Source organism: Cupressus sempervirens, chromosome 10 (assembly GCF_028749045.1).
Source record: "Cupressus sempervirens isolate cs-2001-9-10 chromosome 10, ASM2874904v1, whole genome shotgun sequence".
Taxonomy (NCBI): Eukaryota; Viridiplantae; Streptophyta; class Pinopsida; order Cupressales; family Cupressaceae; genus Cupressus; species Cupressus sempervirens.
This window is the reverse complement of record NC_143127.1, coordinates 189,527,278-189,554,199: the sequence shown is the minus strand read 5'-3', so window position 1 is coordinate 189,554,199 and position 26,922 is coordinate 189,527,278. Positions and strand designations below refer to the sequence as shown.

Sequence of the window (26,922 nt, the reverse complement as noted above, 5' to 3'; positions counted from 1 at the left end):
ATTCAGCTTGTAAATGGCTATTGAGATTATTGCATACTTAACAATGTTTGCCAAGCATTTCATTGCTTACTGAGTTCTGCAATTGCTATCGAGTCCTTTGGAGAAATTCTAGTGTTTATAGAGAAGCTTTAGTGAATGTGAAGATTAGCAGTGCAAACTATGCATCTCGATGTATGCCAAGTTTACTAGTGTAGATCAAGCTATCTAGTAGTTACTAAGTTCGTAGTTCTTGTAATGTGAGTCTCGTGTTAACCAAGCTACTTGGTGTTAACAAAGTGACTCAGTTTATACCGAACTCAAGGTAATAGTGATTAGTGAGCTATGCAATGGTAATCAAGTGAGTGCATGATGATACTAAGCTATGATAGTGGATGCTGAGTATTAGAACCTCATCAAGTTAATCTTTAGAGCCCGAGTTTCTACACATTGGCCATCTTTGTAATATTTTGTGTAAATTTGTATTGTGGCTAACTTTTTAATTATGTAATTGGATTGGTATATATGTAATGCATTATATCACAGCCAAAGAGATATAGAGAACTAATGTAATTATTAGAAAAGGAGAGAAGAGAAAATTACAAAGGCTATAATAGTATAAGGAGCAGCAAAGATTCATCTATCACAGAAGATGATTTGTACACTCAGAGAAATCTCATTTAGCAAACCAAGTTGTAGATAAGAGATCAGCCACTGTTTCATCCTAATAGGTGGATTAGTTAAATCCTTTAACAAGGTAGACTTAATAGTCTTGTATAAATCTCTTTACTGAGTGCATACTTTATCATATGTTTGTAAATACTTTCACAAGGTGGACCTTGTAGTCCTCATTGCTCCTAATAAGGCAGATAATCAAAAGTGATTAATGTAAACCTTAACTGGCCAACTTTATACTACAGTACTAAAGCTTGTGGGTATCATCCCCACCCAACTTTTACTTTTTATTTTGAAGGTTTCTAGGTCACAAAATCTTTGTGTCAAGTGTTATGAATTATTTCACGTTTTTAGTTACTCATGCATGCAATTAGATCAAATTATATGCGATGAATTATTTGCTAATAAAGTTAAAGTTGTTGAAGTTTTATTGGTTACTAATTCACCCCTCCCCTCTCAGTAACTTAGCATAGTCTAAAATATTTCTAATAGTTTTTACCACTCCTATTGAAATAATATTATTCCTAGTGCTATATCAAAGAATCTTAGTCACAATTATTACATCAATTTTCCTAATATCTAAGAGTGTCATGTAACTCTTATCCCATTTAGTTCCTCTTTTCTTTCCAACTTCTTTCTTCACCAATTTGGTTGGTATCGGTATAGTGACAGTATTATCAAGTTGATTCACAAGGTGAATTAAATCTTTTATAATAATGGTGCATTTACAACCTAGCAAAAACATTTGATTATTATTTCTACTCAAATCAATTTCAATCCATTTTGGCTCTGCAAATTCCTCACAATCAACTTATAATAAAATGTTTAGGTTTTGCAAGTCTACATACTCAAGTTTCAATGTTTTATTACAATTTTAGATTTGTTAGAAATTATACGCTATATTTTTATTACCTATTGATTCTAACTTAATATTCATGTAAGCCTTGATGTATTATACATGTATGACTCCTTCTGAAATTTGCAAAAATGCACTAATAGGGTTGTCCTCCAAAGTTATAAATGAGTGTTTTTTGAGCTAGTATCTAAGTCTCTCTTTAACTTTATACAATGGAGGCTTATCTATGACTTTCTAACCTTAAATATAATTACAACTAATAGCTTATAAAATCTTCACAATAGTGAAAATACCTTGTCATGATTTTTCTAAAGAATCAATTGATATCTCTGCAAACATTTCCAAATCATTTTTCTACTTCACTATAGGATCTTTGAGCTCTTAAATTGCTTGAATGGTCATGAGTAACATACATTCTTTCCTTAAATCATTTTTCAAACATTTTTGCATTAAATGCACCCTTTTCAAGTACAAAACGCTTATGAAAGTCATAAAATCTATCAAAAACTTACAAAAATCTTCTAATTCATCAAATTAACATGTATAAATTGAGATATCATAACTTAAATTAACATTTCATACTTTACCTTTCCAATTTTATGGTCTAATAAATTTATTGGTTATGTTCCCCCCACCCACCCTCATTCCTTTGGTAGCTTTTTAGGTTGAAGCAAAAGGTTTAGTGCTGGGCACTCCACCTACCTTGTTCTCTATCCATTCTTTTTCTTTTTCTTTCTATACTTTTGTGTTTGTAACACTTCTTTCTCTCACAAATTTCTTGTCTATGGTTTTAAATTGTGATATGCTAGCACTTTTAATTCTTATTGCACCTTAGTTGTTTCCTCTAACATTAGGTGTTCTCATTATGTTCACAAATCCATTAAATCTATGGAATCTATATTTATGACCCAAATTATTACAAATATAGCATGTGATAACTAAATTTCCATACTTTAGTACAAATATATTAACTTGCAATTTGTAATTGTTAGTGAAATAGGATCTATAACTTGTAATAGCACTTGTGGATATTTTGTGTGTTTTCTAAGTTACTATATGAATGAGTATATATGTGAAATAAAGAGACATGTCTCTTTATCATATTAACTTAAATTAGTTATAGTTATCACACAAGTAATATACCCTGAATATATTATAATGATTATATAATATATATATATATATATATATATATATATCACTCTTAATATAAGTTAATTATTTCATATATAATATTTGACATATATTATATATCTCATATATATAATATAATATATCTGATAGAATTATAACATTAATAGTCCCTCTTAATGAAGAAGGATAAAACACATAGATATTACAGCATAGGTAATATTTCAAAAATAATACATAAAGGAAATATTTGATCAGAAGATTTCTAGAATATGATATCATGTAAGTATTGGCCTATCAACATATGATATTCACTAGTTTTACTATTTGATATCATATTTGGTAACATGAGCATTGGCCTATCAGAATATCAATCAAATGATATTCACCAAATACTCTAAGTAATGGCCTATCAAAACATCAACTAAATGATATCCACAAAGAACTCAATGTGGTAATGGCCTATCAGAATATCAAGGCAAGATATTCAATAAGTCCCTAAAGTATATCTATAAAAACAATTTGTAGATAATCAAATTAATGATATCAAATGCCTAGTTGTTGATTTATAAGATAAAGCCTTTACATGAAACAATTTCACAAAAAATGAATCATGCTACAAGTTATTGTAAGGACGTCACTTTACAAAAACTTCTCCTAATACAAGTGATAATCATTTAGAAGTCATCACTTCTTCATGATGTACACAGGGGGTAAGCTCGTACACATATGACAAGAAAAGTTAACTTGAAGTCACCACAGATATGTCATGTGGTGTTATAACATCCATCATGAAACATATGAGAGAATAAGGTTTTCACCTCAAACTTATCTCTCATAAATAAGAATGTATTACAAAGGATTGCACTCATGACCTTTGATATCAACTTTTATTCTCCCTCTCTTTGTCCAAGGTTTCTTTTCAATGAAACATCTCCCCTCTAAAGTAGGTCCAGGTGGGAATAGAACATTTTTTATTATCCTTGCCACAATGTAAAATTCCCACTTTTTTATCCTTTGAATAATTTTGCATCTCATCATATATGATAGACTTAATCTCTGACATTGTTGGTAATAGATGACCAAAACATACCACGAGTTATATGAATCACAATCCCCTTGACTTCTATAATTTATTTATCACTAGAGTATCCATCTCAACATGGTTTACTCCCTCTAAATTGATAAGATTGAGATCACTGAAGATTGACTAAATCATCTCCTCTATCTACTCCCTCTCTTTCAAGGTTGCCTATAATGAAATGCTAGGCTCCCTCTAAATCTCAATCTCCCTCTTTTTCTTGCAAGAATGCTCTCAAAAGAAAAGATCAAGGCACATAGGTCTTATAGTACACATTGACATAAATAAGAGATAGACTAATATGAAACTCAATATAAGATCTTTCCAATAAGACAAGGATGATTATTAAAAACATTATACTTTGAAAATGATCCCTATCAGTTCAATATAATTGATCATTTTTACAATTATAAATCTCCATTATAATATTATTATTATTTATCTTATCCTAATCAACATACTATAATGTGTTTATAAGAAAATAAACATTATTATAATATATTCACACATACTTATTCTAGAGCCCACCTCTCATAAAAATTATACTAACAAATGCAAAGAATGTAGTGTTAGTTAATTTATTTAACACAATATGATACATACCTTTATCTTGTCTTCCATTTAATTTGGCGAGGTCATTCCAACATGACCCACTTTATGCCATGGGGGAAGTCCATTTCATCTGTATATGTACTTGATTCTTCCTTCCTTAAGTTAGGTGGGTCCCTCTAAACTTAGTGATAAGTTGTTGCTAATATTTTTCCTTTATTGTTTATATTTTAATCAATGTATATACTTGTCTAATATAAGCTTGGCTTCTTATTTTCACTAACTAGTTTGACTATCACCCATTATTCAATGTTTGTAGCTTTAATTTGAAGCCTTTGATGATGATTAATGATATAAACCTTTACTTTTGATATACTCTTCTATATACCTCATCTACTATTCCCAAAAGCTTTATTATGCTTACCTTATGTCCTCCTCCCTTCCTCATTTGATGGATTTATAAGTGGCTCTTCCATTAATAAATGGTGAATTTTTGCTTTTAAATGTTATCCTTTCTCCTTACTAAAGTTGGTAGATCCCATTTAGTATCCACATACCATGCTTTGATGCTCCATTTGGTCCTTATTTCCATCATAGACTCCAATATCTATGTGGTGATTTTAGCACACATAAGCAATTGTCATATACTATGAAATCCCCTGTGTACTTTTCATGTCGATGTATTGTTGATGATCTGACCGATGAAGGTCTCTGTTTGTATTTACTTCATCTTTCCCTTGTCAAATTGTTAAATCTTTCATTCATGATACCAATAGGACATTGATCTTCTTTGGATGAACTTGCATTTTTACATAGAGATCATCGAGAATGGTAGTGAAAGACTCTTGCATCTTGACATAATCCTTGTCAAACATTGCCTTGCACCATTCCCAACAAGTAGTTTGACTTCCATAATGTCTCCTTACTAGCCACTCTCGCTTAGTTGTAATATTGACCTATTTTAGGGTTTTAGGATGAAAATAGTAAATGAAATTAGTACCTATTCAAACAAGGGTGATGCCTGAGGTACTAGCTACTTCTATATCAGAAGTGAAGTTAAGTTCAAAAGAACACCAGAATAGGTCCTATGCTCATGATTTCCATTTGATAACCATAACTAAAGAAGACGAGGAAGTCAAAGCCTCACTTGCATTTGTATTCAAATTTCCATCATAGTTGGAAGCAAATTTGCATTGAAAGAATTGAATTTGGGACACCATTGGCAAGTTTAACTATTTAGACTAGAATTGTACTTACACATGCCCATGTCTTTTGAGATTAATAATAGGGTGTTTAAAAAGGTGTTCAATGTGGTGCTCTAGTTTGCATCCATACTGTACATTGGATATAGAGTTCTTTTATTGTGGAAGAAGTAATTGATTGCAATAGTGGTTCTTCCAAGGTTTCATGTTCCTTATGTGACTTCTTAGCATGATAAAGATCATCATTTCCATTCTCAATGTGACTTGATCACATATCAGTATTTAACATTTTTGTTATCTTTGAAGTATATTATGAGACTATATTCAATATAGAATCACCATCACAATATTCTTCTATTCAACATATAGATATCAAAAGATCCCTAAGATTGAATGTGCTTTGATAACATGTTAGTGAAATAGGATCTATAACTTGTAATAGCACTTGTGGATATTTTATGTGTTTTCCAAGTTACTATATGAATGAATATATATGTGAAATAAAGAGGCATGTCTCTTTATATATGTTAATTATTTCACATATAATATTTGACATATATTATATATCTCATATATATAATATAATTTACCCAATAGAATTATAACATTAACAGTAATCTCTGGAAATGGGTCTGAAATTTTCTGCATTTGTATTTATAGCATATGAATGCATTATTTATAACATTAATCATTCCCAAAGGTCTTCTTGTTAGAGTAAATAATTAATTATTTATTCTATTACTTAGGTAAATGCATGTAGTTAATAGTTGTAGTGATGAGTTGTTGACAACATGGGAGTTTGTTCCCTTCTGGCATGTTCCACCTTTTTTTGGAAGTGTGCTTAGTTGTCAACCTTATCTTCTACCACTTTCCAGCTTGTTCTACAAGCTTCCTTGAGGCCTTTATATTTTGTCTCTCTCATTGTAAATTCATTCATTCACATAGAAATTCATTTTTCCTATTGTGAAATATTTTCTCTTGCATTGTTTGCTTTAAGCTCTTACTCCTTCAGTTTCTCTTCAGCAAGCTATTTGCATGTAGGTGATCTTGGTGCACTACAAAGTTGGATTTCATCAACTCCTACATGGTATTAGAGCCTCCTTACAGCTTCTTTCTTGAAGGATTTTTGAAGCTGCAATTCGGAGACACGAACCCTAGTTTATTTGTGCATTTTTCTTCCCTCTGGGGGAAGAGTATTTCTTCAAAGCATTTGGGCCCAAATAGATGTTTCCATTGGATCGAAAAGGCTCTTTATAGTTAGGATTCATATAAAATTTTTAAATTTTGGTGAAAAAGCTCTAGGGGGCACAATTGTTTTTCTTACAGGCCATGTTGTACAGTTGTATGAACGATTTAGTAGAATTTAAAAAATAATAATAATAATTTGGCCATAGTCAGGTGGCCACCACCATGCCACCGTAGTCAACTATGTGGCTATAGAACCTCTATGGTCTAGCCACCGCCTACCCTTCACTCCTTCCAGCGTTGCCGCTAGCATCTCCATCTTGTTCGCGCCACCTCTACTAGGTTGCACCTCCTGCACATCGCCTCTGCTCCACCTGCCTTTGTCAATGTATATGGACACAGTCTTTGGTATAGTTAGTAGTGCTCATCATTACCACTTGGCATAGTGTGGGGGTGACACATGGTAGCGGTGCCATGGTGGCACTTTGCCACGTGGACCCTACCACATCACTTGTCATGTTACCCACCTACCACGTGGAATCCATGTGGCTTTTTTTTTTTGAGATAGTTGAAAAGCTACCAAATTTAAGCTAGTATTTATCTGATGTTAGCATGACATCATCCTACATCAACACCCTACTAGGCTCTTGAGGGTCATTTTGACCTACTTGTAGTTTTTTGGCCATAACTTGAGCATACAGAGGTATTTTTCTGATCTTAAAGAAGTGTCAAAAAGCTAGTACTGAGACAGAGACATTGGTGTAGGTATTTTTAGGTTTTCATATAGTTAGTTACTCATTTTTGTAGTTGAAGTCCAAAGTTATATTTTTGACTTCGACATGCATATCTTTTGCATCCCATGTCCATTTTTTGAAAACATTATATTTTTGGAAAGCTAGTTTTTTCATCTTTTAAGAAATGTCGTTATTTCCTTTAGATTCTACCCCATGCTCTTTCTATCATTTTTTGGCATTTTTTGCTCTATGGTGAATATCATGGGTGTTCCAAGTTTGAGGATTATTTTCATGGCATGGATTCTTTTTTTTTTGGTTGTACTATCTTTTGTATAAGATTTTCTCTTTTTATAATCATTGTAGACATCATTTGTAAGAACTTTTTTGTATACACATTGAGATAAAGTGCCACTCTTGCATTTCGGGTTCATGAACATTGTTTCAAGATAGTTTTACTTGGGCTATTTTTATAAAGTACCATAGGGGGATAGTTGTTTGCTATTTTCAGGCTTCTTCCTTTTGCTTTCCCATGCAACATGGGTGTGACCATGTCTTTATTGGTGTTTGTACCTCTTCCCCTCTCTTGTCATTCTTGGTTATGTCTATAGAGGTTTTTTCTCCACCTTCTCAGTTACCTGTCATCTCACCCCATCTGCATTAAGGGGGGTTTATGCTATTTTTCTAATGCATCCTTGGTTTGATGGTTTGATAGTGTGAGCTATGTATTCAGTGGTTGATCCTATATACGAGGTGATTGCAGTGGTTGGCTACCTATGCATTTCCTTCGTAGGTTCCTTGGATACTGGATTCAGGTGCTTCTCACCATATGACATCTTCTCAAGGTGTCTTCTCTACTCTTGAGGCTTCTCCTATTCCTCATATTCTCATGGGGAATAACATTGCCCTACCAGTCTGCGGGAAAGGTTCAATTCACATCCAGGATGGTATATCCAATGATGTATTATATGTTCCATCTTTGTCTACCAACCTTCTCTTGATTTCTCATATTACACAGAGTGGATCAGGGAAGACAGTTGAGTTCACTACTGATTCAGTCTTCATTCGAAATAATGTAACAAGAGTTCTTATTGCTACAAGGGCAATTGATACTTCCACTCATCTCTACACCTTCCCACACTTTGGTCCACCATCTCCATTATTGGAGCGTGGCTCTTCTCTTTCATAGGAGCATTATGTGGTGCAGTCTGGATACTTGAACCTTTGTATTGTTCTTGAGATCTTTATTTTGACTGCCACACCACATCCAATTGAGTATTTTTCTCCTTAGTAAGATTCTTCTTCTGCTCTACCTAATTCTCCAACTTCATTCATCGAGCCTCTAGGTGCTCTTATTGTGGATACTACAGTGGACATTCATGACAGTGTCATCACACCTACCTTGGGGATTCCATTTCAAGATCCTCATCCTTTTTCTTTTGGGCATCAACTAGGCCTTCCAGTTTCTCCTCTCATTCAAGGGTTTCCTTGTTATGTGCCTTTGTTCCTTTCACATTGGAGTTTCATTGGTTCAATCATTTCTATAGGAGCTCCATCATTCTGGGGGGGCTTTGGTGTCTATTCTCATGGGGGGACTGGTTGTACTTATGGTTTTGAGAAAGTCTCTTGAGCCATTCCCAGTCATTGTCCTTTGGGGGTCTTGTTAAGACCTCCTTCATGTTTTTTCCAACATTTTTTACCTCTTTTTGGGGGAGGGTTTTTCCCATGAGGTTTTCCCTCTTTCCCCATTTTCAGAGGTTGTATTTCTTTGCATTGTACATGGGTACCTAACATAGCCTTTTTGCTGAGACCCATTCTACATTTCATCTTAGTTTTGCAAGCTTAAGTCATTCCCCTAAGTTGCACTTAAGGGGGCCCGTTAGAGTAAATAAATAAATAAATTATTATTATTTATTCAATTTCTTAAGCTTACTTAGGTTAATGCATGTAGTTAATAGTTGTGGTGATGAGTTTTTGACAACATGGGAGTTTGTTCCCTTCTAGCATGTTCCACCTTTTTGTGGAAGTGTGCTTAGTTGTCAACCTTATCTTCTACCACTTTCCAGCTTGTTCTACAAGCTTCCTTAAGGCCTTTATATTTAGTCTCTCTCTCTCATTGTAAATTCATCCATTCACATAGCAATTTCATTTTTCCTATTGTGAAATATTTTCTCTTGCAGTTTTTTCTTGAACCTCTTGTTCTTTTGGTTTCTCTTCAGAAAGCTATTTGCATGCAGGTGATCTTGGTGCACTATAGAGTTGGATTTCATCAACTCCTACACTTCTTACTTTCATGTTATTTCTCTCATTTGTTATTACACTAGATCTTAGGCTTCTTGCATTCATGTAATTTGTGTTCATAAAGAAAGAAATTGAAATAATATTTAGTAAAGAGTTTTGTATCCATGTCACCTTTGTAATCATTCTTCACGTGTTCATACATTTTTCATGCATAACATCAATCTTTGGAAGATTTTATTTATTCTCTAGATTTTTCAATATGGTCTCTAGGTTATGTTATATAATTTTATTAATTGGGTTTCTTTTCATTTTCATTTTCAACTATTAAATCTAAATCTTTAGGAGATTATCATTAAACATATTAAATACATATCATATCTCCTTTAGGTTTTCGTGCCACTAATTAATCAATTTATCTATATTTGAATATAATATATCAAGATACAGCTTATTCTAAATGACTTCTCCTTTCAAAATTATTTTTTATTTCTCATATTACTTTCTTCACCTTTGAATCGTCAAGTTCCTATCATACCTTTGTAAGTTGAGTGTTCAATTAGGTAACTTTATCTTTTACATCTTCCTCTATTATTCTCTCATCATCCTTCATATTTTCCATCTTCAAATGATGTGACTTCATGTTCATTCTTAAGAAACATATTTTCCTTCTTCAATCTAATAACCAAATCCAAGCCTTGATCTAATGAAATAGTTCTTTTCTTTTGTTTCTTGCAGTTTTAATATGAACTTTCAACCTCTTGAGGTGATTGTGTACATCTTTTAGCTTGTTCTTTAATATTTCCATTTTATCACTAGCCTAATCTAGCTCCTTAAGATATGCTTCATAGTTCCTTTGCAAATATAATAAATCCAAAGTGATCTCACATAGTTTGTTAGAATTCTTCTATATAACTGAGTTGTGATACCAATTGTTAAAAAGAAGGAATAATGAGAGTAGGTTGAATGAATATTACAACACTTTTTGTCCAACTTTGAATTCCAGCAATAAATCATCAACATGCATAAATAAAAAAGATAAATATAAGTAAATAACATCCTACAAAGAGACTCATAACACCATATACGTTTAAGTAGGAAATCCCTAGCAGTGGGAAAACCATGGTGGGAAGGGTACCCACTAAATGATAAACTAATGAAAACTACCTTGTAAAGATTCTTGACCCAATTAGGAGTCTATTGCATCACATATAGTACAAGAATTTTTTAAAAGTCTTAGCCCTGTTAGAAGTTGTAATAGAAAATGATCTTATAACTCTTTTAATAGTATACAACTTATAAAAGCTATAAAAAGACTTAATTTGACTATATTGATATCTTGAATATTTGATTAGTAATTGTGTCCCTCACATATGATCATGCACATATAACCTCTACTTTTCTCTAACCATCAAATAATACTTTATCTAACATAAGAGAATTTCACATAAAATAACTATAACATAGCATATTTATGTGTAACTTTGCATATCAAGAATTTCTTTGTATGTACCCTTTTTGTTAACTCAATGTTTAGTCAACTTACTAATTTAGGTAGAATGTTTGCAAAAGTTGTTTGCATTATATGCAAAGTTAGGGTACACATCTTGGCTTTTGTTCCTACATTTCTATGTTTTTGAACTTTGAATGTGCATGTCTCATGAAGATGGGTCAAAATCTGACTCTAGTCCTTCTATGCACCCAAATCTACAACTGGTGTTAACTTCCTCTTTAGGGGCCTAGTGGGAGGTGGAGAAGGTTTCAATTACAAGAGGAGTCAAATTTCAAAAAATGACCCCACTAGAGATTCTATGTAGGATGATTTGGCATTCTTGGGAACTATTTCTAAATTGTAAATAGTGTGAAGGAAAATGAGACTCCTATCAAGGAAGGAGATTAGAAGGGTATCTTGGTTGGTAAATACACTACTGACCCCCCTTTCGATGATCATAAGGTTTGTCTTGTAGTGGATGGGCTAACAATATTACTCCTTGATAGTATTATGGATATCATCTCATCATCCATGCACATTTTCTTAGTGGGAAGGTTTATAACTGTCAAGCCATAGATTGATATGGTCCAGAAATGGGTTCCTAATAAATGGAGATTGAAGGGTAGTGTTAGTGTAGTGGCTATGACAAACAATCTTTTTATGTTCAATATCATGACTAAAGTTGAATTGGCTACGATCCTTTCATGTACTTGGCACTATAGGAAGCACTACTTGGTAATAGTTAAATGACACCATTGGTTTGACCCAACTTCATAGCTAAGTTGACTTGCCCTTGTTTGCATTAGACTGCCTAGTGTACTACTAGATTTCTTAGATGAGAAAATATTTTGGTGGATCAGAAACTCTTTTATATTTTTTGTCTCGATAGATGCTATTACCATTCAAAAATCAAGATTGGTGTATTCTTGTTTTTGAGTTAATGATGTGGTTAGCAAAAATCTTCCTACTTTTGTGACTCTAAACACCAAATGGGGAAGGAGACAATAACCAGTGGTATATGAGAATGCTAAGCTATACTACAAAAGGTGTTTTAAGTTTGGTCATATCGTAGTAGATTGTAAAGATTAACTAAATAAGGACAATGAGAAGATGGGATCTCCTAGGATTGTCACATTGTAGATTCATAGAAGGGGGAATCTTCTTCTTTACCATCCCAAGGAGAGGAAAGTGGTAAATGTGAGGAGGTTTAGATAACTACACTCTAAGGAGGGAAAAAATAATGTTTCTCCTGTATGATTAGGATATAGATTAGGGAAGGTCTCATTATCAATTCTAGTATATAAGAGGAAAGTGAGATTGGAGTAAAACTCCAACTAGAAGAAAAAGGTCATAACGTGGATGACTACCACCTTTTATAAGGGATTAATGATCTACCAAGGACACTTAATAATGATGTGTGGAATAATGATGCTAAGAAATAAACCATTTTGGAAGAAGGTGAAATCTAGAACACTAGAAAAAAGTTAGGCAAGACTGAGGTAGGAGCCTAATAGGTCAACAACTCATCCAAAAAATGGGTTGACTACTTGTAGCTCCCAAAGATTATTTTAACCATGGACATATTTTCTCCACAACTTAAGGAGTTGATAAAATTCCTCATTTTTGATATTTTCTCTACACCCATGTCATAGCAAGAGAAGGATGTGAGAGAATTATAGGTTTAGAAGAAAATATCTAAAGGAGGAAAAATAGTGGACATAGGAGTGGAGGTGAATCTAGGAAGGCAACCCAGCAAGAGCACCAGAACTAAGAAAATGACAAGGGATATTTAAAAGGATAAGTAATCAACCTCATATGGGGATAGTAAAGGTAAGAAATGAAATCCCTATCATGGACCATGAGGGGGTTGAATGGATCTAAAAAATATTTTTTTCTAAAGCAAGCTATATATTCTTTAATAATTGATCTTCTCTAATTTAGGAAGTTAAAATGTATTACATATCTATTTTGAAAGTTATTGATCTAAATTATTGCTAGGAGCCATTTCTAGCTATAGTGAAGGGGATGGGGCTTTGGGACGGGTGGTCACACTATGAAACTTGAACATTTTATTTGGGAGATACCTATTACAAGGTAGAAACGTTGTTGTCATTGAAAATGTTTCTAAAAAGGTTAGCAAGTTTATTTTGATGTATATACTCTAAATATAAGGACTAAGAAGTGGGATACTCAGAGGCCCTAACCACCTTTATGGATAGTAAGACAGAGAAAATTATTGTATGGATGGGAGACTTTGATTCTCCTCTCTTCCCCTCTAAGAAGTTCACATAAAGTATGTAGGACCTCGAAGGATTTATTATTCAAAACTACCTCATTTTTGTGGACACATAGGGGTCCCCTTCACCTTGTTGAATAATAGGAAAGGTTAGGATCTTATACAAGAGAACTGGATACACTTCTTTTCTCTGCAAATAAATAGTACTTGATCTCATTTAGTTTAACTTTCCTCCCCATAATGCTTTCTAATCATGTTCCACTATTGGTTAACTAGTTCAACAAAGGTTTTAGTGGACCTAAACCATTAATTTATGAAATCATGCCACAATCACATCCAAGTTTTAGGTGTGTGGAGGAATGATGGAATATCAAGACTGGGCATACTTCTATGTTTTGACTTGCTACCAAATTGGATAATGTTAGGAGAAATGCCACCAGCTGAGAAACATATTCATTTTGGAATATCTTTAAGAAGAGGGAAGAAATTGAACCAAAATTGGAGAAACTTCAAAAGACCATGGTTGAGGTAGACCTATTTGTGGAAACATCCAAGAAAGAATAAATTTACAAGATTTAATGGAAGGATATCACTTCAAAGGAGGGAAAATACTAGAAGCAAAGATCAATAGTTTATTATTCATATAGGGAGGCAAAAATACCACTTTTTACCATAGATCTTCTTCCATAAACAAAAACAAAAATACTATCAAATCCTTCCAGGATGACAACAACAATACTCTACAAGTTCAAGAGGATATGGAAAGATGGCTAGTTACATATTTTACTTCTTATAGGGGGATAAATAGGAATGTGGACACAAACAAAAGGGATGAGTTCCTATAGAATCTCCCTACTATGTTGCGTGAAGAGGATAATGATCTCATAATTGGTCAAGTAATTGAAGATGAAGTAAAAAATGTTTTCTTTAGTATGAAATCCTATAAAGCCTTGGGACTAGATGAGTTTCCCCAAACATTCTATTAGAACATATGCGATATTGTCAAGTTGGATATGACTAGGGATAGTAGAGACTTCTTTAGAACTAGTAAGATGCTTGGGAGACTCAATAAATTTTTTATTTTTCTTGTCCCTAATATTCAAGATCCTAAAGGCTTTTAGATTCTAGACCTATTAGACTATGTAACACAATCTATATAATGTTCTCTAAGAGCTTTTTTTAATAGAATCAAACCCTTACTAGAGAGTTTTATTTTGACCCCCTAGAAGTGGTTTGTCCTAGGTAGGTAGATTTTGGATGCTATTGTGACCAAGGTATATTTTAGTGGCTAATATATGCAAATTGGCTAATTCTAGATTGTTTTGGCTAGTAATTTGGTTAATAACTTAAGATTTGATACAACCTAAATCACCATAGTTTTATAAAATTTAGTTCGTGAATATTTAAAATCACTCAATACTTTATTTTATTAAAAAAATTTAATTCAATTATTCGCCACAATATTCCTTACATGATTAGATTTGAGTACCACCTATATATAATATATTATTGGAGAAATTAAATTGAATTGATGGATAATTATCATAATTAATAGTTACATTAGGAATATATCACTAATATATAGTTTTCACTAATTATTTAAAGCATATTTAATGATCCTTATAATATTCCATGAGGTAAACAAAAATGTTCAATTTTGATTTTTATATTCCATTGTGATTGATGAACTTCCTAGTATTATTGAGATTTGTCAATATTTTAAACAAAAAAACATGATTCAAAAATAATCACCAATATTAATCACATTTAGAAAAAAAACTTTGAGAAATTTTCTAATGTAGAAATAATTTTGTTCTTTTCAAAATAATGAAAGATTCACCAATATTTTATATTCTTTTTTGGAGTTGACTTTCTTAAAGTTTACCCTGGTTGTGACTACTCATGATGTTATACATTCTTTAGACAAAAATAGAATTTGTGGCATGTCTCTCAAACTAGTTATCTTGAAAGCCTATGATAAGGTGGACTGGAAATTCATGTACATGGTTTTGAGAAAAATTGGATTTAATCACAAAGTGTTGGAGTTGATAAAAGCTCATGGTGGAGACGATTAGCTATGATGTCATCATTAATGGTACTTTTTGGGGGTATTTTAGGGCAAGGAGGGGTCTTAGGAAAGGTTACCCTCTCCCCCCTATACATTTCTCATGGTTGTTGAGGTCTTGGGAAGATAATTATCTAAGCTAGAAGATTTGGGAACCATCATTGGTGTTAAAGTTGCCACTACCATTCCCCTAGAGCTTATCCAACAATTTTTTGATCTGACACCTTCTTATTTGGATATGCTTCTATTGTGGAAGCTACTATATGGAATAACTTTTTGGATGATTATGCTAAGAGTTTTGGGAAACATATAAACTTCAAAAAAAGTAAGATTTATTTCTTTAATACTCATCAGAATCTCCAACAATGGATAGAAAAAAATTTAGGCTATCATTTAGCTAGTCTTTAAAATAATTACCTTGATCTTCTACTAACAATCAAGAAGGTAAGTAACAAATTCTTAAACTCAATCATGGAAATAATTCAAAAAAAACATATAATCTTGAAGGGAAAGCTTTTAAGTAGTATGAGGAAGCTTCAATTACTCTCTGCCTCTCTTTAGGGGGTACTAGTTTACTTTATATCTCTTTTTAAAATCATTAATATAATGGTGGAGAAATTAGAGAAACTTCAAAGATTTTTTTTATGGATAGGGATTGAAGAAAGGAATAAACCCAATTTGGTGAAATGGGAAATTGTTTGTAAACCCAAGGCTAAAGGAAGATTATGGGTAAGAAGGATAATGGATCTAAAAAAATCTCTCATTTCTAACATTGGTGGGAGGTTAACTGAAAATAGGTTTGACTTGAATAATATTATGAAGGCCAATACCTAGGCAATATTGTGTATGTTTACTATCTTCTAGAGACTAGTTGGCCACAAGGTTCTAAGATTTGAAACAATTTAATTAAATATAGTAAATTATTGAAGAAGCCATTGAGGTGGGTAGTGGGAAGTGGGAATAATATATTATGTTTTGGGATGATAAGTGGATAGGAGGAAAACTCGTCTCCCACAAAAAATTCTATCAGCTAAAGAAAATGTCAAAACAAAAAATAGGAGATGAAGTCAATCATTATCTATCAATACAAAGGAAATGGAAGAACATTTTGGATGGCATCCTAGGAAATTTGAAATCTTTAGAAGTTGAATTAAAAGAACTTCTAGAGTTATACTGAATCACCTTAAGACCTGAAGAGGATAGCTTTATTTGGGACTTGAAAAGGACCTTAGATGGGTACTTTTCGGTGAAGTCAGCCTATAACATGTTATTTAATCATGAAAACACCCGACCATTTTTGGAAAAAGTGTGGAATAGTCCATTAATACCCAAAATAAAATAAAAAATTGGTGGGTTGATTTTCATGGAAAGATGCTAACTATTGATAGCCCGAGAAAATGATGATTTCAAATCCCTAATAGATGCTACTTATGTAAATAAATGAAGAGAGTATACATAATATCTTTGTCAATTGTCTATTTTCTAGGAGGATATGACACCATAGTTTAAAGAATTTCTAGGTTGAGTGGATCTTTCAGTTTTATATGCAATAGTTCATCTTGAACTGGGAATGCCGCTATATGCATACCCTTCTTTGACTCTTGTGGAACATGGTTCCTCCCCACATTTTTTGGGTGATCTAGAAGGAGAAGGACAACTAAATCTTTAGGGAGGAGGAGAAGAATGGGGAGATTACTAGGGACAACATTATCGGATTATTGAGGGAGAATGTGGAGACTAGTAAGTGGAAAATTCCATAAGAACCTCCAGGACTAGCTAAGATGAAGGTGGCTATCTAGTGCCACCTTTCAGAGGTAGTTAATAAGTTTCATAATCCAAAAAGAATAAAATGTTCTAAATGGAAACTGTCAAGCTACCTTAAAGTGAAGCTAAATTTTGATAGTGTGGAAAGAAATGGGACTATTACAGGAGGGGGTGTTATTAGGGATTCTACTGGTAGATAGATGTTTGTCTATGCCAAGAACCTAGAAAATATGTCAAAAAACATGGATGAAGTGATGGACCCTTTTTGGGATCTCAAGTTGGTGGCTAATATCGGATAGATACATGTCAGCATTGAAGGAGATTCCTTGCTGGTGGTGGAGTTAATTAAAGATAATTTTACTCTAGGATGGGCACTAAGAGGAATCTTGGAGGAGCTTCAGAACCTTCTCACTAAGTTGGCTAGTTATGACCTACAATACACTTATAGGGAGGGGAACTCAATGGAACATGCTATCACTACCATGGGTGTTCATGTCAATGGTTTATAATCCTGAAGGAAAATTAAAGGAATTCTAACTGAGCTTCATACTCAAATTGAGAGGGAAAATCCATGTATTCAAGGTGCATGATGAGTAAGTTCAAATCAATATATTTCTACTGACTTTGGAGGGTGGAAAATTTATTGGGGTAGGACATGAACACAAGTTGGACTTCAAATAAAAAAGTGAGAAATGACTATAATTTTATTGGTAATAGTGTTCATCAGAAAGAGTTTGATGGGGTAATTATGAAGAGAAGTGAATTTATGCCAATAGAGATATTGTGAGATTATGTTAGATTTAACCAAAAAATAATATTTATTACTTAATAATAAAATATTCTAATTTCCTTTGGAAGTACAATACTAGGTGGCTTAGGTAGCTATTTGGGAAAGGTAAGGAAAAAGATACACATGTGGCTCTTGAGTATAGAAGGGAGGGGATTTTTAAAGATGGATCTTGTAATTTTTATCACAAGTAGGCTTCAAATTCTACTATGAATAAATTTGTACTCATAGTTTCTGTAAGGTTGTTAAGAAAAATTCAAGTGTTTTCTAAACTTAGGAATCTAGAGGTTTCTAAGAATTTTGAGCAGGGTTCAGAAATGGAGGGAGGCTAAAATGGTTCATATTGAGCCCTTGAGAATTGTGGATTATGCTAGGAAACCTAACTTTAAGAGAAGGTTGGTTGATTCCTTTCATAGAGGTCATGAATGGGTATGACAAAAATAATTAATCTAAATTTGTTAATTTCTGGGTGGGCATGAAAGTTACTATCAATGGAATTTATTTCCATGTTAATAAAAAAATCATCTGCATGGTGATTGGTCACTCTATGGGTGGACATATAATAGCAAAAAGTTACTAAGGTCATAGGTCAGATGAGTATGAACTAGTTTTGTAAGAAGAATGAAAAAACTATGAGATTGTGTGGTGGATTTAGTAGAGAACCTCACACCCCCCCCCTCTCTCTCCCCCCCCCCAAAAAAAAAAAAAAAAAAAAACCCCTTCATAGGAATTAGGTATGCTTTTTTCTAATGAAATGGCTAACTCTTGAGGGTAGATTTAGAGTTTTCTGTTTTTATCACTTCCATTACTTAATCACTTTAGGTATCATGATGAAATTTCTATTCCTTTATTTATATTGCATGATCTTGAGGCCATTATTTCAGATAATAGGGATAGGAAAAAGAAGGAAAAGAGTTACATCATCCTACATCAAAACCTAATCCTTTGTATCTACAATTTTCACCTTTCCCTTTCCCCTCCCCATTCTATTATTAATAATCAAGGCCTGCCTTTTCCACTTGGAAATGATGGGGGTTTTCTCTACAACTCCACTCCAAAACCCTCTCTATCATCTACACCATCAAGAAACCCTAAAAAGAAATAGAACTAGAAAAAACCAAAAGTTGAAATGAGTGAGGAAAATCATTTAGTTGATTTTAAAGAAGAAAGAATAAATAATTAATAATTAATTATTTACTCTAATAGAAGGAGGTCTAGGAGACTTTCCTAAAATATTGTTAGGATGAAGCAAAAATATGTTAGGGACTTGGAACATAATGATGAAACAAAATCCAAACCTATTAAGAGGGAAGAGGAAAAATTGAAGAAGATAATGCAAAAAGGTGAAGAGATAGAAGATATAGGGACTGAAGAAACTAGCTCAGTCTCAAAGGATCTTAGGACTAGAAAAAATAAATAAGAAAGCTAGTTAAGAAACAACCCATTTTTCAGCTAGCTTTACCATAAGAATGGTTGAATTTAACTCTATAGAGGCCCACTTCTCACATAAATAGAAAGGTGACTCACCAATGGTAGTAACCTGTCCTATTCATGGAAACAAGAACATTAAGGAAATGGTTTCTAACAACCCCATGTCTGTGTAGGTCAAATATTTGGAGAATAAGGGAAATTGTGCTAGTTTCTAGGAGCTAACATGCAATATCAAAGACATTAAGTAGGAAATAGTGGCCCTTAAGGGTTAACCTTGATGCCCTAGACAATAGTTTCACTACACTATCCAAGTTCTTGCTCAAGTTCACACATGTGTTTCATTGTTACCTTGTATCTACTACAATAGTAGAATAGAGAGAACAACTTGGGAATAGAGGTCTCTGTCAAGCTCTATGGCTTCTTGGAGATGACTAGACCAAGGTCTTACTAGCTAAGAAATGAAAGGTCAAGGACAATGTTTAGGCATATATTATTCATTTTTATGCTCTTAAAACTATTATGTTAGTCCTATTCAACTTGTACATTAACTCTTAATCTCAGGCCAGAAGGCCTTGGAGATAGCTTAATTTTGGTAAAAGTACAAAGTCGTGTCACCTTTTAGGCTGACTTATTAGAAATAACTAATTTGATTATTTCTCTCTAAAGTTAATTTTGTTCAAATATATGATTTAAATAAATTCATTCTAGCTAAGTTATATATGATCTCACACTTTTCCAATAGGAAATATCTATTAAATGTATATTTCATACTAGTTTGTGTCCAATTACTAAAGAAAAAGTTTATTTTAGAGCTCAAAGTTAAGAATATTCTTATATAGAGTTTATATTATTTTACTTAGATATAGTATATTGCAATTAAAAAAGACTACAGATACATATTTTAACACTCAAGAAGATTTTGATTTTGAAAAATAAAATAATAGTAAATCTTATCCAAAAAAAATAAAAATCATATGATGTTCTAGAGGATAGAGTCCTCTTCCAAAATGTATTATTTTTCTTTTGGTTAGGATAGATTTATTTTGAAGAATGTGGTGGGAGATGAAAACTATCAATTTCAAGTGAGTTAAAAATTGAATTTTTATAAAAGAGAAAATATAGGTCAAAAATTTTTTTTTATGTTCGATTGATCTAGCTATATATGTCATCTATAACATAATTTTAGGTCAAAGGGAAAAAGGGTTATTTTCATATAGTTTTGTGGTGGGAACTAGACCCCTCATTTTCAACATTTTCCAACAACTGAAAAATCATCCATAAAAAATAGGAAATCATATAAATTCTTATTCCAAATAATCAATAAAAATAATAATCCTAAACTTTGTCTGTTTCTACACATTTCACTAGTTTACTTCATTTTCAAATTCTAAATAATAATACCAATTTTATGTCATTTAAGTTGAATAGTTATACTTTAGTTAGTCATTTCCTTTACAAAAGGGTGACATAGGATTGTGCTTTTACCCTTTTAAGGTTTGAGTATTGTAGTAGGAATGCTAGTAGATATTTTGTTATCTTTTTTATGTGGTTCATCATTATACATTTTATTAATATCTATATCAATTATGGGTGGTGTATGTGTCTTAGTGGTGATCTTAGCTATTGCACTAGATGTTTTTGTGGTTATTATCTATGATAGGGTTACTCATTAGGTTATTTTAGTTTTTGATGGGCATGGAAAAATAGGTTATATATAAGTTTGGGTTGTTCATATTTTGTTAATAGTAATTCCATGGTGATGTACCAAGGGTGAACCCCCTTGTTTTGGTTACTATTAATATAAAAAATGCTACTTTGTTCCCTTGGGAATCAATGAATATCGTAGATGATAACATAGTTCTATTAGATTCTATTGATAGGATTACTACAAATCACACTTTACATGAGTGGAATAAAGTAGGTGAATTTATGGTCAACTAGGGCCTTAGTCATGAGGAATGGACTATAATTGATCTGTTAAGAATCTCCAAGGGATTAAAATTAATTCCTACTCATGGTAGGAATAACACCTAAAGCTTTAGGCTAGATAGGATTTTTTACAATTTTTTTTGGATTCATATAATTCTACTTGGAATAATTATTATAACTCATAGGAGATGAATAATCAAAAGGATAGCTCTCTCAACTAGAATTTAATAATAAAAAGATAAATCACTACTTAAGTGACATAGGTTTAAGTGGTAGGAAAGGAAATAAAGTGCCTAAAATATTTGAGAAAGGAAAGTTTAATGATTGCTTCTTCTATCATTATCTACTAGTGATGATTAATAAAAGGATGGACAAAATGGTTACTATGAAATGATCTCTAACTATATGGAAAAATTAAATTGTGGAAATACAATAAAATAAATTTATAAAATAAATAATTATGACAAGAATAAGATTTATGAGGGCTCTAACTGAAAGCATAATCACATAAGAATTAAGATAAAAAGTGGTATTTTTGGCATGCTACGTAATCCTCCTATTAAAACTAAACATTATGTCTTATACATCTTGTATAGAAATGCACTTTTAGTTGTTCGAGTCATTTAATTCATAGTTCAAAATGTGTTAGAAAAATTGGTGGTCCACTAAAGAAATTTGAGCCTAGTAATTTGAAATAAATTAATAGTAGTGGTGATATCTAGGAGCTTTTTAAGAAGGTAAGTTTGACACCCTATTTGCAGGCTACAAAGAACTTCAACAAAAAAATCTCCATGATTTTTTTTTTAAAATCTTGGCATGACAACCACAAGGCTATTGAGAGCATCAAATTTGTAATCACTCCTATTATTGTAGAAGCTATTGGGTTAGATTGTTTAGGGGAAGAATCTAAATGAAAGAGCATGAGAAACTACGAAAATACTAGAGGCGGTTCTTCAAAAATGAAGAAAAGGAAATGGTTGTTCCTTCTTCCCTTCCCTGTATGGTTTGGATGTTTTTTATGTTATATGATTTTTTTACTATTGAGGGAATCATTTGTGTCATTATCCTTTATTAAACCACCTTCTAAACAAGGAAAATATTAATGTCTCATTTTTCTTACTTTCCTCCTTGTGTAATTCTAGTGAAATGGTTAATGAACATCCTCACATCAAGAGTTGGTGTAGTTTATTTACCAGCAGGTCTACAACCACTCTTGTACTAATTGTCATTTCTCAACCAACATTAGATACCCTAAAAAAAGCCTAGCTCTATTTGTATTGATAGTTTATCTATGAACCTTTACATGAGAGATTCCTTCCCAATGCAAAAATATCTAGATTAGAAAAGGTCAAACCCAACCTATAGTTCCCTGGAGGAAAATCTCCTTGTCATTACTCCTCAAAGGAAAATGGGCAATGTTGGAATTTTCTTAATAAATATTGATTTGAACAACTATGAAGATGATTTGGGGTGTGAAGAAATTTAAAATGTCCCAAAAACTAAAGATAAGAAATCAAATGAAATTTTTGGGGAAAGAAGGTCCTCTAGAATAAAAAACAAAAGAGAAAAAGAAATAAAAAGCTAGGAAGAAGAAGTGGTTCTAGAAACTAATCAAGATAATGAACCTATGGTTTATGAAGACATGGATAATAGTGACTATGAAGTTTACACTCAAAATGAGTAATTAATGAAGGACATAGATGATGATGACTTAGTGGACACTGGAGGTAATTATTGAAGGACATAGATGATGAAAACTTAGTGGACATTAGGGGTAATCTTGGGGAAATTTAGGAAATGTACAATCTAGAATGCTCGTCCCTTGAATATGAAGAAGGGTGTACATATAAGAACATTTTCATGTGCCAAGAGGAAGCCCAAATTATTGACAACAATATTAAAGGGTGTTTTGATGGCCTCCAAAATAGAATTGCAACACTTGAGGAATCAATCTCTCATATAATGTGATATTGCTATTACAATCTAACTATGTAGTTCTTGAGCCAAACTCATTGACCCTTATTTCATGAGTAGTAATTCACATGAATCCATCTCTTATGACAATAAATTGACCATTTACCACTCATTGGATCTAGGTGATTCTCATATAGGTGAACAAGTAGGTATTCCGAGAGCCCACCCATCCATATACTACTCCATCTAAAGAGTTCTTAACTATGTAGTCATTGATATCAAAAAATTCAATGATATGACCATCACTCACCTTTCATCTGGTTTTAAGATTGGTAGTCACCCTAGCTTGTTGGATACCCTTCTGAAAGGTTGATCCCGACATACTTTCTTGATTATTAAGAAAATTAGCCATCAATGGAAAATATTTTAAGTATTTTCTTCTCATGATACTATTCTAGTTCCTTTTTTCACCATAAACCCTACAAATTTTCTTGGCCATGAGAGCAACATTCATGTTTTCTACTGATAATTTAAGCCCTAAATGCCCACTCTTTTTGGGTCTACAAACTAGGTCCCAGGCCATTAGCCCAAGTCTTATCTTTTCTTCCACACTAGACTAAAAATATTATTTGGAATTCTTGTGATAGTTTCTTGGTACTTTCTCAGAATATTGAACAAGCAGAAGGCATACATAGGAAGAATTTGAAGTGTTGACTTAATCAAATGCAATTTTTTAGCTTGGCTAAGAAGACAACCTTTCCACCCTATCACTTTTCTTTGAAATCTATCAATCAGGGAAGACCAAAAAGAATTTGGAGGTTTAAAACCAAGGGATAGGCCAAGGTAGGACATGGGAAAAGTCCCTATCTAGCATTCTAGGATTCTAGCTATTCTTTATTGCCTAGCAATATGAGTATTAATGAAGAAAACATAACTCTTTTCCCAGTTGATAAGTTATCCCAAGGTTGAAGTGTAGGACTGGAGAATTTTTTTACACTCTTTAGCCTCCTTAATCGAAGCCTCTCCCATAATAATTGTATCATAAAGAGACTACTAATGAGAGCACACCATATCATCAACTTTAATACTAGTTATTATAGTAATGATGATGATAATACTTTAGATTTTAATATGATAGATATTAGTAGGAGAAAGAAGTTAATATCATTTTTTTTTTATAGAGATTGGTGTAAGTTAGCCTATACTACTTCTAGTGCTATGTGGTTTTTCATTATTTTGTTGTTGATTGGTTAGTGGGCTTCAAGGTGTAATGGCTTGTTGCAATGCTCTTCCTTTCCTATAATGTGAGCACTCTAATGTGACTCCTTGTGAAGGTTCATGGTCCTCTCCTTACCATCTTAATAAAAACTAATCACTAAAGTCATTAAGGAGTACGAGATTACTATTTGTATATCCTTTTATTCAAAATGTAGAAATAAAAACTACAAATCAAGGTTCACCATAGAGAATAATAAAAATGCACTACTTGTAGTAACTATTAAAAACACAAGTATATAAATATTGATTGTGAGTTGATAGAATCTTGATCTTTCTAATTCTAAAATTTATCATAACAATAAATTGTAAATTGTAGAAAATAAAAATAAAAGTATTGAAAAGACAAATAAAACTAAACATTTTAAATTTAGACAAAGAATAAATATACAGTATTTATAATAAAAGAAGCTCCAATTATAAACTAATGATAACATTAAGTCAAAATAATAATTTAACAAAAATAATATTAAAAGAATTCAAAACAATATTTTTTTTAATTGATAAGAGGCTGAAGCCAAGATTAATTATTATTATTATTTATTAAATGAGAGTGGATTCAAACCCAAGACCTCTTCAATAAGAGGCTTACAATTTACCATTGTGTTATAAGCTCTTGCCTAAATTCAAAACAATATTATTTAAATATTCTCATTTAATATACATTTCTGTGAAAAATAAGAATAAAATACTTATAATTTTAAAGATTTTTTTGACAATTTTTTATTATAAATTTCATATATAATATGAATGTATAAAATTACAACAAAGCATCTATAAATACTTAAAATTATAATTTACCGAATATAGACCATCAAATTCCAGCTTTGATCAAAATAAAATCTTTCAATACTAACGATGTACGTTAATTGGAAAAAGGGGTAGACCAGAGCAATATAAACTCAGAGATAGATATGGGGATGCTTAAAGCCAACAAAGTTATATACCTCATCAATCAATTTACTATGTCATAACAGTCACGAATTTTCATGATACATGTCCAAATTACAACAAATGCTTAAAGACAAGGAAGTTACATAATTCATGAATCAATTAACGACAATCATGAAAAATTTGGTTCACTATATTAAAAAATTTACTATAAATTTTAATCTATTCTGTATTAGGAAAGGCAAACAATAAACCACAATTAAATACAGAGAAGTGTATATTGTCATTCACTGAGAAAGAAATTGTGGTGTACCTGGTTAAGACAGAGTAAACAAGGGAGCTCCAATTTGAACCCTTGGCAATCACACGTACTCAAAAGTTGTAAGCTTCCACCGCTCAACTTATCTCTGCAGTTTTCCTCAAACTACAAAAGCTGCGCTTTCCAAAGCTTCTATAAATGCTGCCATACAATTTTCTACGTTTGCAGTTGAATAATTAGAGCGTGACGATGATGTTTTATATGCCACTCCCACGCGTTTTGTATGTTTTACGCACGAACAATTAAGAATTATGCTTAGCAATTGAATAATTATTATTATTATGCGTCTTTTTCAGAAATCACATTCAGGGCAGCTCATAATTTTGACGCCACTCCCACGAGACTTGCATGTCCAATTAAGAAATCGCATAGAACCAATTAATAATAAGAGCCGGCGAGTGTCACATGCAGTGGAGTTGATATTTTAGATGCCACTCCCACGAGTTTTGTATGTTTTACAAAGAATGTACGAGACTTCAAAATACTGCAGACCCTGATTTTTTATTGAGAGAGTTCTAGCAATGGAAAAGTGTAAGATCTAGATTTACTCCAGCGAGCTCGGAGTACTTCCACACCGTTTAAAAGATTTATTTGAACCTCAACTCTCATTATTGTTTTACATTGATGATGACCGATTTACATAGCCCGTCTATTTGAATGTTTGTTCGATGTCCATTCCTTTAATAATATGTTATACAATTGTAATCAATGCAATGATGATGTAACGCCTATAGTCAGCCAAAAAATCTTGACAATACGGTACTGAATTCTAGAGTTGGTAAATGAAAACTATCAAGCAATTTTTAAGTGAACATTTAAATCAAATTTATTTAGAAGACATTGTCGTTTATGTTGTTCCAAAAAATTAAGAAAATGAAATGGAAAAATAAAATAGATTAAAGTGTTAAAATTGTTGAGGGAAAGTCAGAAATGCATCTGTAGGGTAAATTATCACATTCTTTATATTTAGAGGGAGCAATTGTGAATTCCATAGATACTCCTATCATTAACACAATTTTTTAGTACACAATTCATAACAAGACTATTTCTCTATGACAATAAATATATGCAGCGACTATCCTTAAATTTTCAATGCCTTTAAAAAAATTAGGAACTTTTTGATGAAGAATAAAATTAAGTCTAAAGATAAGATTTTATTGCCAAATTTATCCAACAATCTCCACCTTAATAATTG

At 32.3% G+C, this 26,922-nt stretch overlaps 1 protein-coding gene across 4 annotated transcripts in view; it reads right to left on the bottom strand.

The window, feature by feature from the left end:
• LOC149533279 (putative UPF0481 protein At3g02645) overlaps positions 1 to 25,927 on the bottom strand; it is an 84,455-nt gene extending 58,528 nt beyond the window's left edge. For 2 of the 4 annotated variants that reach the window (XR_016357197.1, XR_016357196.1), the window contains exon 1: positions 25,722 to 25,927. The gene's annotated coding sequence lies outside the window, so the exon portion shown is untranslated. The remainder of the gene's footprint in view (positions 1 to 25,721) is intronic. The other 2 variants (XM_089805152.1, XM_089805151.1) reach the window with 1 other exon arrangement.
• Between the last annotated feature and the right edge of the window lie 995 nt (positions 25,928 to 26,922).